This window comes from Schistocerca americana, chromosome 1 (assembly GCF_021461395.2).
Source record: "Schistocerca americana isolate TAMUIC-IGC-003095 chromosome 1, iqSchAmer2.1, whole genome shotgun sequence".
Lineage (NCBI taxonomy): Eukaryota > Metazoa > Arthropoda > Insecta > Orthoptera > Acrididae > Schistocerca > Schistocerca americana.
Window position 1 is genome coordinate 440,799,466 of NC_060119.1, and position 12,973 is coordinate 440,812,438.

Sequence of the window (12,973 nt, forward strand, 5' to 3'; positions counted from 1 at the left end):
TTGATGACCTCAGATGTTAAGTCCCATAGCACTTAGAACCATTTGAACCGTTTGAACCATTAAATCGACCAACCACAAACAGTACCTGCATTTAGACAGCCGTTATTCCTTTCACACCGAAAAATCCCTCCCATACATCCTGACCACCTGTATCTGCACTGAGAAAAACTCCCTTGCTCGGTACGCTGAGTGTCTCACAATGGCCGTCACAGACAGGTACTATTCCCCAGACCTAGTCTGTAGCCGGCCGGTATGGCCGAGTGGTTCTAGGCGCTGCAGTCTGGAACCGCGCGACCGCTACGGTCGCAGGTTCGAATCCTGCCTCGGGCATGGATGTGTGTGATGTCCTTAGGTTAGTTAGGTTTATGTAGTTCTAAGTTCTAGGGGACTGATGACCTCAGATGTTAAGTCCCATTGTGCTCAGAGCCATTTGAAAATAGTCTGTAAACAAATCTTCGGTGCCATTTTCCTCACGTCCCCAGTCCTCCCACCACCTGCAACAACAAACCACAAAGATGTGTCCCATTCATCATCCAGTCCCACCCCAGACTGGAAAAACTAAACCACATCCGTTGCCAGGGCATTGATTACCAACCATCATGATATGAAATGAGGCACATCCTAGTGGAGAGACTTCTCATCGCTCATAAAGTGGTGTTACATCGCCCACCAAACTCCAAAAACATTCTAGTCCATTTATATGCCACTCCCAGTCCCAACCCCTTCCCACAAGTATCACATCCCTATGGAAGAACAAGGTGCAAAACCTGCCCAATCCACCCTCCCAGCAGTTCTAGTCCTGTAACAGGTTTATCCTAACAGGGGCCAAGCCATCTGTGAAAGCAGCCATGTCATACACCAGCTCTGGTGCAATCATTGCACAGCTCTTTATATTGACTTGACTACCAACCAGAAGTCCACCAGGAAGAATGGCCACTGTCAAACTGTTGCCGAAAGCAAAGTAGACCACTCTGTGGCGCAACATGCCGCTGAAAACACATTTGATTTCAATAGCTGCATCACTACCTGACCCATCTGCATCCTTTCCTCCACCATCAGCTTTTCTGAACTATGCAAATGGGGATTATGCTTACAACACATTCTCCACTCCCGTAATTATCCCCTATCTATAGTAACATACTGTCCCCACACCCTCCACCTAACAGCTTCCATCCCCTCTGTCCTATAATCTCTTCTCCATTATCTTATCCCACCGTGTTTACTTCCAGCCTCTGCAAAAACATCCACCTATGTTTCCCTGTTCCTCTCCTTTTTTGCTCCTTTTTTCCCTGCTTCGCTGCCCCAGAACCTCCTGACACTGCACCTGTTGGCAGTCTACTCCCTGCACTCCCTCCCTACCTGTACACTACTATCTTTCCCAAGTAATAGTTGCTCTCTGGCGCGAGATACGGGAGTTGGTGGTCCTGTGTGTGTGAGGTGTTTTTGATTGTGTGTGTGTGTGTGTGTGTGTGTGTGTGTGTGTGTGTGAATGGTGCCTGTGTCTTATACTGATGAAGGCTGCGTCTGAAAGCTTTATGTGTCTTCTAACCGTGCCTACCTGCAACTCGATGCGTCTTCTTTATGGCAAGCACCAATCTTTCTTTTCCTACATTGTTGATATGCCTACCTGTTTAACTTCTATAATAAAATATTTTCATAAATAATTTCATCCCCTATTTCACCGTCTTAGGGGTTCAATGTCGAAAAACCTGAACACATTTTTTCTTATATGTAACTCAGCAATCAAATACCAATGTTGATAGATATGATTTCAAAAATACATTAGTAGTTCTTTAATAATGATACATTTTCAAAAAAAGGCCTCATCTACTATTTCGCCGCATAGAGTAAAATTTCCAAAAATGCTGAAACATGTATTTCTTTATTTCTTACCGAGAAACCAAACACCAATTTTCATAGATCTAGCTTCAAAATAGCCTTAATAGCAACATTTTTCAAAAAACCCTTTATCCCCTATATACCCCTCCTAAGGGTTGTAATTTCAAAAAATCTCTTCTCAAATGACGCCTGTAGTATCAGATCCACACTTACGTCAAATTTCAATTTTCTATCCTTAGCAGTGTGCACTGGACGATGATGATTTAGTGAGCCAGTCAGGACAATGCCTTTGACATATAGAGGTTGAGAGCAGAACGACATCTCATTTCATGCTCGAGTTTTTGGTTTTTATATCCGACAGACGGTCGTGCACGACAGGCCCAATTCCATCCCAGAGCATCGTGGTTTGGGTGATCACAACACTAGTCATTGTTAATAAACGTTTCATGGTACCAAAACCAGGTTTCCTGCACGTGACGATAAATACTCGAAACGTTTCAGTCATCGACATAAGGAAGTAACTTGTCCGAGACGTTGAGAGGGTCATTGGAATGGGACACGTAACACGTCAATAGCGCTTAAGAAAAACTAAGAGGCCGCATTTAAATACATCCTCAGCACCCGGACAGTGGCGGAGCATGATGAGTTAACTCACCCACAGCACAGCAGCCAAAATGTTAATCCACTTTGCAGTATTATGCTTAGAGATCCAACGAGCCCATCTCATCACCATCAGATTTATAGTGTGCTTGGTTTTACTGTGCCATGTTTTTAAGGTCTGAAACTTTCTTTCCCTGAAAATGTAATATCCATCTTACAATCTTTTCACTGCAGTCGCCATTGTGCCTTCATCAACCACCCCATACATGCCTTTGTTAAACCTTCAGTGAAAATCCCACAACCACATGTCACTGTGATTAGCTGGGGTAGACTCTGATTGGCCAGTGGACTGAGTCATCGCCCCCTCCACCAGCTTTGGCTCTTCTAGCCAACTACTAATAATGTTCCAAACTTCTGACTTCAGCTGAGACAGATTCCATTGTTGCTGTGACTTCGGACATCACTGTTCAAGCACCAAGAGAGATATACATCATGAAGACAAGACTCTTTCATCAACTGTTACAGTTACTTTTGGCTGAGGATCGATTCAATATATATTTCAGTGATTAATGATGCAAAAGGGAGCCCCTCACAGAGCATTGGTTCTTGTAATAATAGAGATTTTGCGCCGTACCACTGAGGAATTTGTCATCTACACGATGCACGGAAAAGTACGGTATCTGGTGTAACACATAATAATGTTAGTGATTTTGACGTAGTATTAGTATTTAATGTTAAAATACAGAGTGTTTGTTGTGTCTTCTTTTGTTGCATGTACGTTGCAGAGATCTGGCGAGCGCTGATGGTGTTTCTTCACGTAGCGTTGGGATACAATGTCGTCGGATTCAGTATTCAGCTGCTCAGTGGCCGGTCTCCATAGCAAAAACTCGAAAGCTATACCCCATCTTCTGTAGGGATCATGGTTGTACAATGAAATAAATGAAAAATGTGTGAATAATTGAATGCAATGTCTGCGGTATTGTTTTCTTTCTGTCCACACGTAAGACAGCGCATATGTTATTCCTAGAATTCGTATTTTGCATATTTTGCAAATCATTTTTTTACGTTACCTGGTGTTGTATCTGCTGCAAATCGTGGAGCTCGGCCGAACAGCCTTCTGCTGACCTCTCCCTCCCTGTGCAGCGACTAACCGTACTTCTGCTGAAAGCAGACACTCCATAGATTTTGCACAAACGTCTGTGAATATTCCCCACAGTTTCTTTCTCTGCAGTGAGACATTCAATGACGGCACGTTGCTTGTAACGTACTTTACTTACAGACGCCATTTCGAAACTGTTCTGCAGCCACGCTATCTGTTAGAAGCGACGGAAGCTTGGCGCGCTCGCTCAGGAGACTTCAAATAATATATACGTAACGTTTCGCATTCGTAGTATTGTTTTCGGATGAGAAAACAAAATACAGTGCATTACTTTCTGGGCAGCCATCGTACATTGCCTTGAGACTTTAACACGTGGCACTGTATTGTATTCTGTGGAGGTAAATACACCAAGTTAAAGTTATTGTGAAGATGACTACTAATAATCGTGTTGTACACAGGATCTTTCAATGATACGTTAAGAAACTCTCTCATCTTAGATACTGTGAAACAATTCTATTCTACTGCAAGCGCTTTGATTTCTATATTTTGTGAGAGGGTTGCACAGAAAAAAAATCCAGTAAACATGGGCTCTAAATTGTATGCCTTAAGAAGTATTTACTGGGGACATTTTTTGCTTATTTGGTCCATGGTACCTCCCCCAAGATATTGAATTCAAAGAGCTTGCAGCAGAAGAGAAGCGTTTCAGAGTATTGAAGTTGAACAAGTGCTTATTGTTCTTAAAGCATGCATTTTAGAGCCCATGCTTACTATACATTTTTTCTTGTTTTGGTGTAAGGAACCTATCTACAAAGTCTGCAAAAGTGTTTTTTGAAACACACTGTATATTTCCTAATATAATTTTCTAATGTGTTAATGCGGAAACGATTTACGCTGGAAAAAAATTAGTTCCCATTTTAGCCGCCAGGTGCAAATCTGAAGCCGTGAACGCAAGAAAGACGTATAGAAATGTTTCCCTAAGCATAACGTTGATGATATTATTAATCGCTGCTTACACAATTTGTCCAACAAGAGCACCGGATAAATCCACAATATACTGTACACCAGATTTTAGCCAAAATTGTAACTAATTTTTTCCAACGCAAACTGGTTCCACATTAATGCGTTAAAATAGCTTCCAAATTTCGCTGACATATGATAATTGCAGCCCATATGGGTCCTATATGTTTAGCTACTCTTTAATTATAACAACCCAGTATATATGAAGAAATTTATTTTCTAATATAAGGTTACGAAAGTTTAATCGACTGAGTACATAAATAAAACAAAAGTTTTTACATTGTGAACAGTATAAAAATTAAGGAGTGATACCTCTAGCTTTGAAATAGATCACCCAGATATATTTCAAAAATAGTAGCAGCTGCTTTCTAAAGACAAAGATAGATGTTAACTAAACGTAGATAATTAAACGTTTCGGACTGATCAACTGAACGTAACCACAAAATGCTTTGAGATGAAAAATACCTAATTTGATATTTGACTGATAACGCTAAAACCAGCGATTCACTGAATTCATTCGCGTGCCAGATGAAAATTATGGGGGACTGTCTATGCGTTGACTCTTGTCAACAACTATATTAGGACAACATCTGACGCAGATTTTAATAAGAAGTACTTTTGTTTTTTGCCGTATTCTGTCTCAAAAACTATTGCTGAGTAATGCAATCCAGTGAAACAGAATTACATATTCAAAAAGTCATATTTTACACGTGGCAGTAAACGGAAAACAGAATTCACATACATTCATCAATGAAGACGACGTAACAATCAATATCTGTTATGTATGTATCCTTTACATATGTCGACCATTAATAAAGAAGAAAGCAAGGCACATACATACGTGCTACTACGGCAAAACTAAAACATCAAGAGAGAGGAAAAGTACAGAAGAAAGTAAAAGATGATCTGGAAGAACAGAAGAAGGCTCAGTTTCAAAGTTTGAAGGCACAAGAAAACATAAAGACGCTACTTGTGTTTGTGGGAGGGGGTGGGGGGGGGGGGATATCTTTTCTTTGAAGGTGGTAGTTATTGCTCGAAATTGAGCGAGCATTAAAGATGACCAGCAGTAACCAACACTATGCACTAGTGCATTCCGAGTCCACAACGCTGAACTGACTTATTAGTATAGACGTATTAAGAAATTAGTTGTTAATGCTAGTGAATGAAGGTAAGTACAGCAGTAGTGAACTGCGTGAAAATCGTATTAATGTTGTAGATGTAAAAGTAGAAATTGCACATGGGGTAAGAGAGATTTTAAGACAGCTGAGGGAAGTTGATGAAACTGAATTAGGTAATGCAATGCAGTACATTTATCTAACCACTCAGATTGGGAAAGCGTAAAGTTTATGAAGAGGAGGAACCGAGAAGTGAATGAAAAGAAATAGATATACAAACAACTGATAAAATTATCCTGCAATTATCAGTGGACAGCGATATTAGTCGGTAACAACAGCCCCAGGGAGATTTTGTGCAGAAGAGAGTTGATGGAACTCTTAATGCATCCTTTCAGTTGAGTATGAACTGCATTCACTAAAAACACGTATGCATAGTAGCAATGTAGAATGGAAAACAAAGGCACAATGCAGAACGGAATGAGGGATCAAATCGAATGATTTTGAAGGCCGCCGTCTACACGGTTGTCGTCCATCTGTAGTCATCACGAGGCTAATCCTGCAGACGAGTGAGGGACGCAGTGGAGAGCGAAATGGCTGCGGGTCGGACCACAATCGGCTCAGAGCGACGCGTTGCCACCGCCGGCCCTGCGGCGGCGCCTAAATAAGTAAAGAGGAGGAGGCCTCGGGGCGCCGGCCGGCCGCTGTCAGCGCCGCTGAATAATTGACGCTTATACCGTGAAAAACGCGTGCGCTGCGACACCTCGCAGGCACAGCCGGCCACGCCCTCGCGTTCCAGCCACTCGCCAGCCGACGCCCCGTTTTACGCTGCGGAGAGAAGGGAATTAGCAGATCATCAATATGGCCTGCCTGCGTTCCTACACCGTGACGAAATTCCCGTATTCATTGCTGATCGTTCTGATGATATGGGACAGCCAACACTCGGGTAACTTACGAGAATGCAACCGGGTATCGTCTTCGACAAATGCCGGTATTTCGACAGGTGAACACCTCCTCACTTTAAATGTACGAGGGGGATGAGAGATCGCTTCGTATCCCAATTTACACCTCGCTGTAGGTGGGGCCACGTCAACCAAAACTCAAAACACGTCTTGTGTAGGAATTGTTAGACCAGAGAACCAACGATAACCGTCATCGTACGTTATCGGTACTGAAATATTAGCTACCGACTGTTACGATACGAGTTGACAATCGTTATGTTCCGAGGAGCCAAATGTTACGTCCTCGTTGCCACTTATAAATGGGTGGAAGTTGGCGAAAAGGATGTCGCCTTAGGAATGTGGACAGGCAAGCAAAAGACTAGTTGACGCAGGCACATTTTAAATAAATTTATTTTACTCAACTCGTTGCAGAAGAACTGCTACACAGTTGACGACTTCTACCTGTGGCTAGTTATGTACCCTGCGCCTATGCACTGTGAATGTTTGCCGGTAGAGATAGCTATCAACAGCTCTGTGTAGCATTCGGCGTGAACTAGGTACACGAATGTAATCCCGAACTAGGAGATGCCCTGTCGCCCACCGCTAATATCACCGTCCTGGCGCTCTTCAGTGGTCGGCGATTTGGAGGTTCTTCACTGCCGGCGACGTCCAAACCGCCGCTCGCGGTGCCTGCACGAATCCTCATCGAGGCGCCAACTCCGGCGGTGTCGATAAGTCACCATACAACATCAGGTGAGCAAATAGCGCTTATTCTGCCCCCCCCCCCCCTGTTGTTCAGCCCGGGAGAGAGAAGGATTCCAGGCACAATTCAAGCAAAAACATTATAAAAAGCTAAGTCATTTTGTGTCACTGTCGTAAAAGACACATTTTAAAATATGGTAAATCTAATGACCAGTTTGTAGTGACATAGAAAAATACCGATAACAGTCACCTAGACTACGTACCTTACGGAATGTAATTAATTTAAAACTGACATGGATTTGTTGTAGAATCATGGAACATATTTTGTGTTCAGACATAATGACCTTTCTAGACTCTGAGAAGCTCATCTGCAGAAACCAGCACGATTTTAGGAAACAGCGGTCATGCGAGACACAGCTGGCCCTCTTTGTGCATAATATACAACAGACTCTAGATACCGGCTCCCAGGTTTATACCAAATATTTCTCGACTTTCGAAAGGCGTTCGACTCAATTCCGCACTGTCGCTTACTACAAAAAGTGATCGCTTACGGTCTATCCAAATACATATGCGGTTTGATAGAAAGTTTTCTAACAGACAGGGAGCAGAATGTCGTCCTGAACGGGGTAACTTCAACAGAAACAAGAGTAACTTCAGGTATGCCTCATGGCAGCGTAATAGGTCCGCTGCTTTTTACGGGCCGACCAGAGTGGCAGAGCGGTTCTAGGCGCTACAGTCTGGAAACACGCGACCGCTACGGTCGCAGGTTCGAATCCTGCCTCGGGCATGGATTTGTGTGATGTCCTTAGGTTAGTTAGGTTTAAGTAGTTCTAAGTTCTAGGGGACTGATGACCTCAGATGTTAAGTCCCATAGTGCTCAGAGCCAGTTGAACCATTTGCTTTTTACGATCTGCATAAACGATCTGGTTGATGGTATTCACAGCGGCCTTGGACTGCTTGCCGATGATGCTGTACTGTATAGGAAAGTAGTATCACACGAAAGTTGTGTACAAATCAATGAGGATTTGCAGAAAATAAATGCGTGGTGTAATGACTGGGGAGTGGCCGAGTGGTTCTAGGCGCTACAGTCTGAAACCGCGCTACTGCTGCGGTAGCAGGTTCGAATCCTGCCTCGGGCATGGATGTGTGTGATGTCCTTAGGCTAGTTAGGTTGAAGTAGTTCTAAGTTCTAGGGGACTGATGACCTCAGAAGTTAAGTCCCATAGTGCTCAGAGCCAGTTGAACCATTTGCTTTTTACGATCTGCATAAACGATCTGGTTGATGGTATTCACAGCGGCCTTGGACTGCTTGCCGATGATGCTGTACTGTATAGGAAAGTAGTATCACACGAAAGTTGTGAACAAATCAATGAGGATTTGCAGAAAATAAATGCGTGGTGTAGTGACTGGGGAGTGGCCGAGCGGTTCTAGGCGCTACAGTCTGAAACCGCGCTACTGCTGCGGTAGCAGGTTCGAATCCTGCCTCGGGCATGGATGTGTGTGATGTCCTTAGGCTAGTTAGGTTGAAGTAGTTCTAAGTTCTAGAGGACTGATGACCTCAGAAGTTAAGTCCCATAGTGCCCAGAGCCATTTGAACCATTTTATCTCTCAATATTAGTAAGTGTAACCTCTTGCGTATAACAAGGCGAAAATCCCCATTAACGTATGAGTACAAAATAAATGATCAGTCTTTGGAAGCGGTAACATCCGTCAAGTATCTGGGTGTGACTATTCGAAATGATCTAAAATGAAATGATCAGATTATACAAGTAACGTGTAAGGCGAACTCTAGATTGCGGTTTATTGGTATAATCCTGAAGCGATGCAGTCCTTCAACAAAGTAAATAGCTTACAATACGTTAGTTCGTCCACTCTTAGAGCATTGTTCGTCTGTATGGGACCCTTACCAGTTGGGTCTGATTCAAGAGATTGATCGGGTCCAAAGAAGAGCGGTAAGATTCGTGACTGGTACATTTAGCCATCGCGAGAGCGTTACAAATCTCATAGAAAGTTTGAAGTGGGAAACACTTGCAGATAGATGGCGCTCTAAGCAGAAGGGGCTGCTCACTAAATTCCGAAATCCGATCTTCACCGAGGATGTGGAGCATATATTATTACCACCAACTTTCAAATCGCGTAATGATCATCATTCAAAGATAAGGGAAATAAGAGCTCGTACTGAGGCGTTCAGACAGTCGTTTTTCCCTCGCGCGATCCGCAAGTGGAACAGAGGGGGAGAAATATGACGCGAATTGTGCCCTCCGCCACTCACCGCTTGGTGGCTAGCGGAGTATACATGTAGATGTAGATGTAATTCAATTATTTTATTGGGCGCATATATTGTCTAATTATAAACTGCAAACTGTTTATTTGATTTTTCTGTCGTTAGATGCAAGTCATGGAGATCTGGCGAGCGGTGAAAGCTGTTCTTTACGTCTGTGACATATTCTATATCTATGGAACAAAAAGTACGTCTAATCTAATCTAATGTACTCATACACCGAAGTGAAAGAAGATGACAGAAAAAATTTTAAAACTGACTGAGGATCGAACCCCGAATCGTTTGACTTACAGTCTAACGCTTACCAACTTAATCACCCATGCAGAAAAATATTTATCGCCAATTTTTCAGCGGTTTCTACCTTTCGGTACCTTGTCTCATTGCTGCTGGATTTAACTGAAAGTATACATTAATTACGTACTTTCAGTCTCGTACTCATCCTTTCCCAAAAGCATTCTAAACTATTTTCATCCTCCTCTTAACTTATTTCATTATCTATCCGCTCCTCTTTCTTGCTGTCGTAAGTACACAAATTAGTCAACTGATGAAAAATGTCATTTGTAAGCCTTCCTAGGGCCTTGTCGTATTTCGATCTCAATACTACTGTAATGCTTGAGTTATTGAAGTTGTTCACAAATTTTATCTGCATTCAAAGCAAGCAAATATCATTTAAAACTCTATGGCCGTTCAGATAAGATGATTTAGCACGTGCTCCCTGTTCACTACAGTTAAATGGTTTTAATAGGTCTTGGAGGGCTGCAGTGAATGGCTGTGGTGGAATGTTTTCTCTTTCGACTATGAATATGCGTTTTCTTGACGTAATGCCAACGGCCTTGCCGCAGTGGTAACACCGGTTCCCGTCAGATCACCGAAGTTAAGCGCTGTCGGACTGGGCTAGCACTAAGATGGGGGATTATCCCGTCTGTCGAGCGCTGTTGGCAAGCGGGGTGCACTCAGCCCTTGTGAGGCAAAGGGAGCTACTTGACATACGGCCGAGAGAGCGGTGGGGGCTCTCTGGCCCGTTCGGGCGCAATTTAGATTAGTTCTTCACACGATATAATTTGGGCTAAAATCAGTGTAAATACTTTATGGTAAACTGATACATGTAAATTCGTTTCCCTGTCTGTCACGTTCTTTCGACCCAAATTTTCTCGATATCAGAAATACAAGGTGTTACAGCACAGTCATTTCTTTCTTCCTACAACGTCAGTTGCAACTGGCAGATCTTTGGCCAAGCTATACTTCCTTTTAAAACCAGCTTGTGCTCTGTTCTGGTTCAATTCTAATGTTCTTCCAAACAGCTGGTACGATTTGTCGAGAATCTTGTGTATCCCTACTCCATCCTTCTCAGATGCTCCTCCTGTTATCATATGGCTTATTGCTTCATTTGCTTGTCATGATAATTCTTTTGCTATAAACGTGTTTTTGCTTCGTTGCCTCGTGTGTATTAGCGTGTCAAGGCGGTATGATCTCCGTAGTTTGTACTTTGTTTTTGTGCATTGCACCTTTCACAGGTTCATAATACAATACTTTGAGAGATGTTACACTGTTTCCTTCAGACAACTGCTGGAAAATAATTAGACATCAGTTTCAGGGTTAGTGTTTGTTTCATATACGTATGAATTCCTTTCAGATTAATTCGGGAGAACGACGGTTGAAACCCGCGTCCTGCCATCCAGGTTTTGGTTTTCTGGGATTTCCCTTTATCGCTTCAGGCAAAAATGCCGCGATGGTTCCTCCCCCATTTTCCCCTAATCCCAGCTTGTGCTCCGTCTCTAATGACCTCATCGTCGACGGGGCATTACACCTAATCTCCGCCTTCTCCTTTCCGTTTTATGATGTAGGATGAGATAGTGTCTGTTCTGGTTTCATTACTGGCGACATCGCTCTACCGGTTGAAGCAGCAGGTGTACGTGGCGTGAACGACTATGACACAAAATAACAACAGACATCTGTATATTTGTCGCTATGCTCGATTTGATTGTAGTTAGAGGAGGCTAGTGAAATAATAAAGCTGTCCAGGGTTGCCGAGCGGTTCTATGTGCTACAGTCTGGAACCACGCGACCGCTGCGGTCGTAGGTTCGAATCCTGCCTCGGGCATGGATGTGTGTGATGTTCTTAGGTTAGTTAGGTTTAAGTACTAAGTTCTAGGGGACTGAAACTTCCTGGCAGATTAAAACTGTGTGCCCGACCGAGACTCGAACTCGGGACCTTTGCCTTTCGCCGGCAAGTGCTCTACCATCTGAGCTACCGAAGCACGACTCACGCCCGGTCTCACAGCTTTACTCCTGCCAGTATTCTAGGGGACTGATAACCTCAGACGTTAAGTCCATAGTGCTAAGAGCCATTTGAACCATTTTTTTAAATATTAAAGTTACTGTCGAGCACAATTTTTCCGCAAGTGTATTACCATAATCTTATAGATATAGACTGGGACACTCAGATGTTTAGGACGGGTGGTAGGGACAGAGCATCGAGTGACATTATACTGAGTGCACTATCCGAAAATTACCTCGAGCAATTAAACAGAGAACCGACTCGTGGAGATAACATCTTGGACCTACTGATAACAAACAGACCCGAACTTTTCGACTCTGTATGTACAGAACAGGGAATCAGTGATCATAAGGCCGTTGCAGCATCCCTAAATATGGAAGTTAATAGGAATATAAAAAAAGGGAGGAAGGTTTATCTGTTTAGCAAGAGTAATAGAAGGCAGATTTCAGACTACCTAACAGATCAAAACGAAAATTTCTGTTCCGACACTGACAATGTTGAGTGTTTATGGAAAAAGTTCAAGGCAATCGTAAAATGCGTTTTAGACAGGTACGTGCCGAGTAAAACTGTGAGGGACGGGAAAAACCCACCGTGGTACAACAACAAAGTTAGGAAACTACTGCGAAAGCAAAGAGAGCTCCACTCCAAGTTTAAACGCAGCCAAAACCTCTCAGACAAACAGAAGCTAAACGATGTCAAAGTTAGCGTAAGGAGGGCTATGCGTGAAGCGTTCATTGAATTCGAAAGTGAAATTCTATGTACCGACTTGACAGAAAATCCTAGGAAGTTCTGGTCTTACGTTAAATCAGTAAGTGGCTCGAAACAGCATATCCAGACACTATGGGATGATGATGGCATTGAAACAGAGGATGACACGCGTAAAGCTGAAATACTAAACACCTTTTTCCAAAGCTGTTTCACAGAGGAAGACCGCACTTCAGTTCCTTCTCTAAATCCTCGCACAAACGAAAAAATGGCTGACATCGAAATAAGTGTCCAAGGAATAGAAAAGCAACTGGAATCACTCAATAGAGGAAAGTCCACTGGACCTGACGGGATACCAATTCGATTCTACACAGAGTACGCGAAAGAACTTGCCCCCCT

General features: G+C 43.1%; 1 pseudogene; it reads left to right on the plus strand.

The window, feature by feature from the left end:
• The first annotated feature begins 10,414 nt into the window (after nucleotides 1-10,414).
• On the plus strand, nucleotides 10,415-10,532 carry LOC124556036 (annotated as a pseudogene).
• Nucleotides 10,533-12,973: the final 2,441 nt, after the last annotated feature.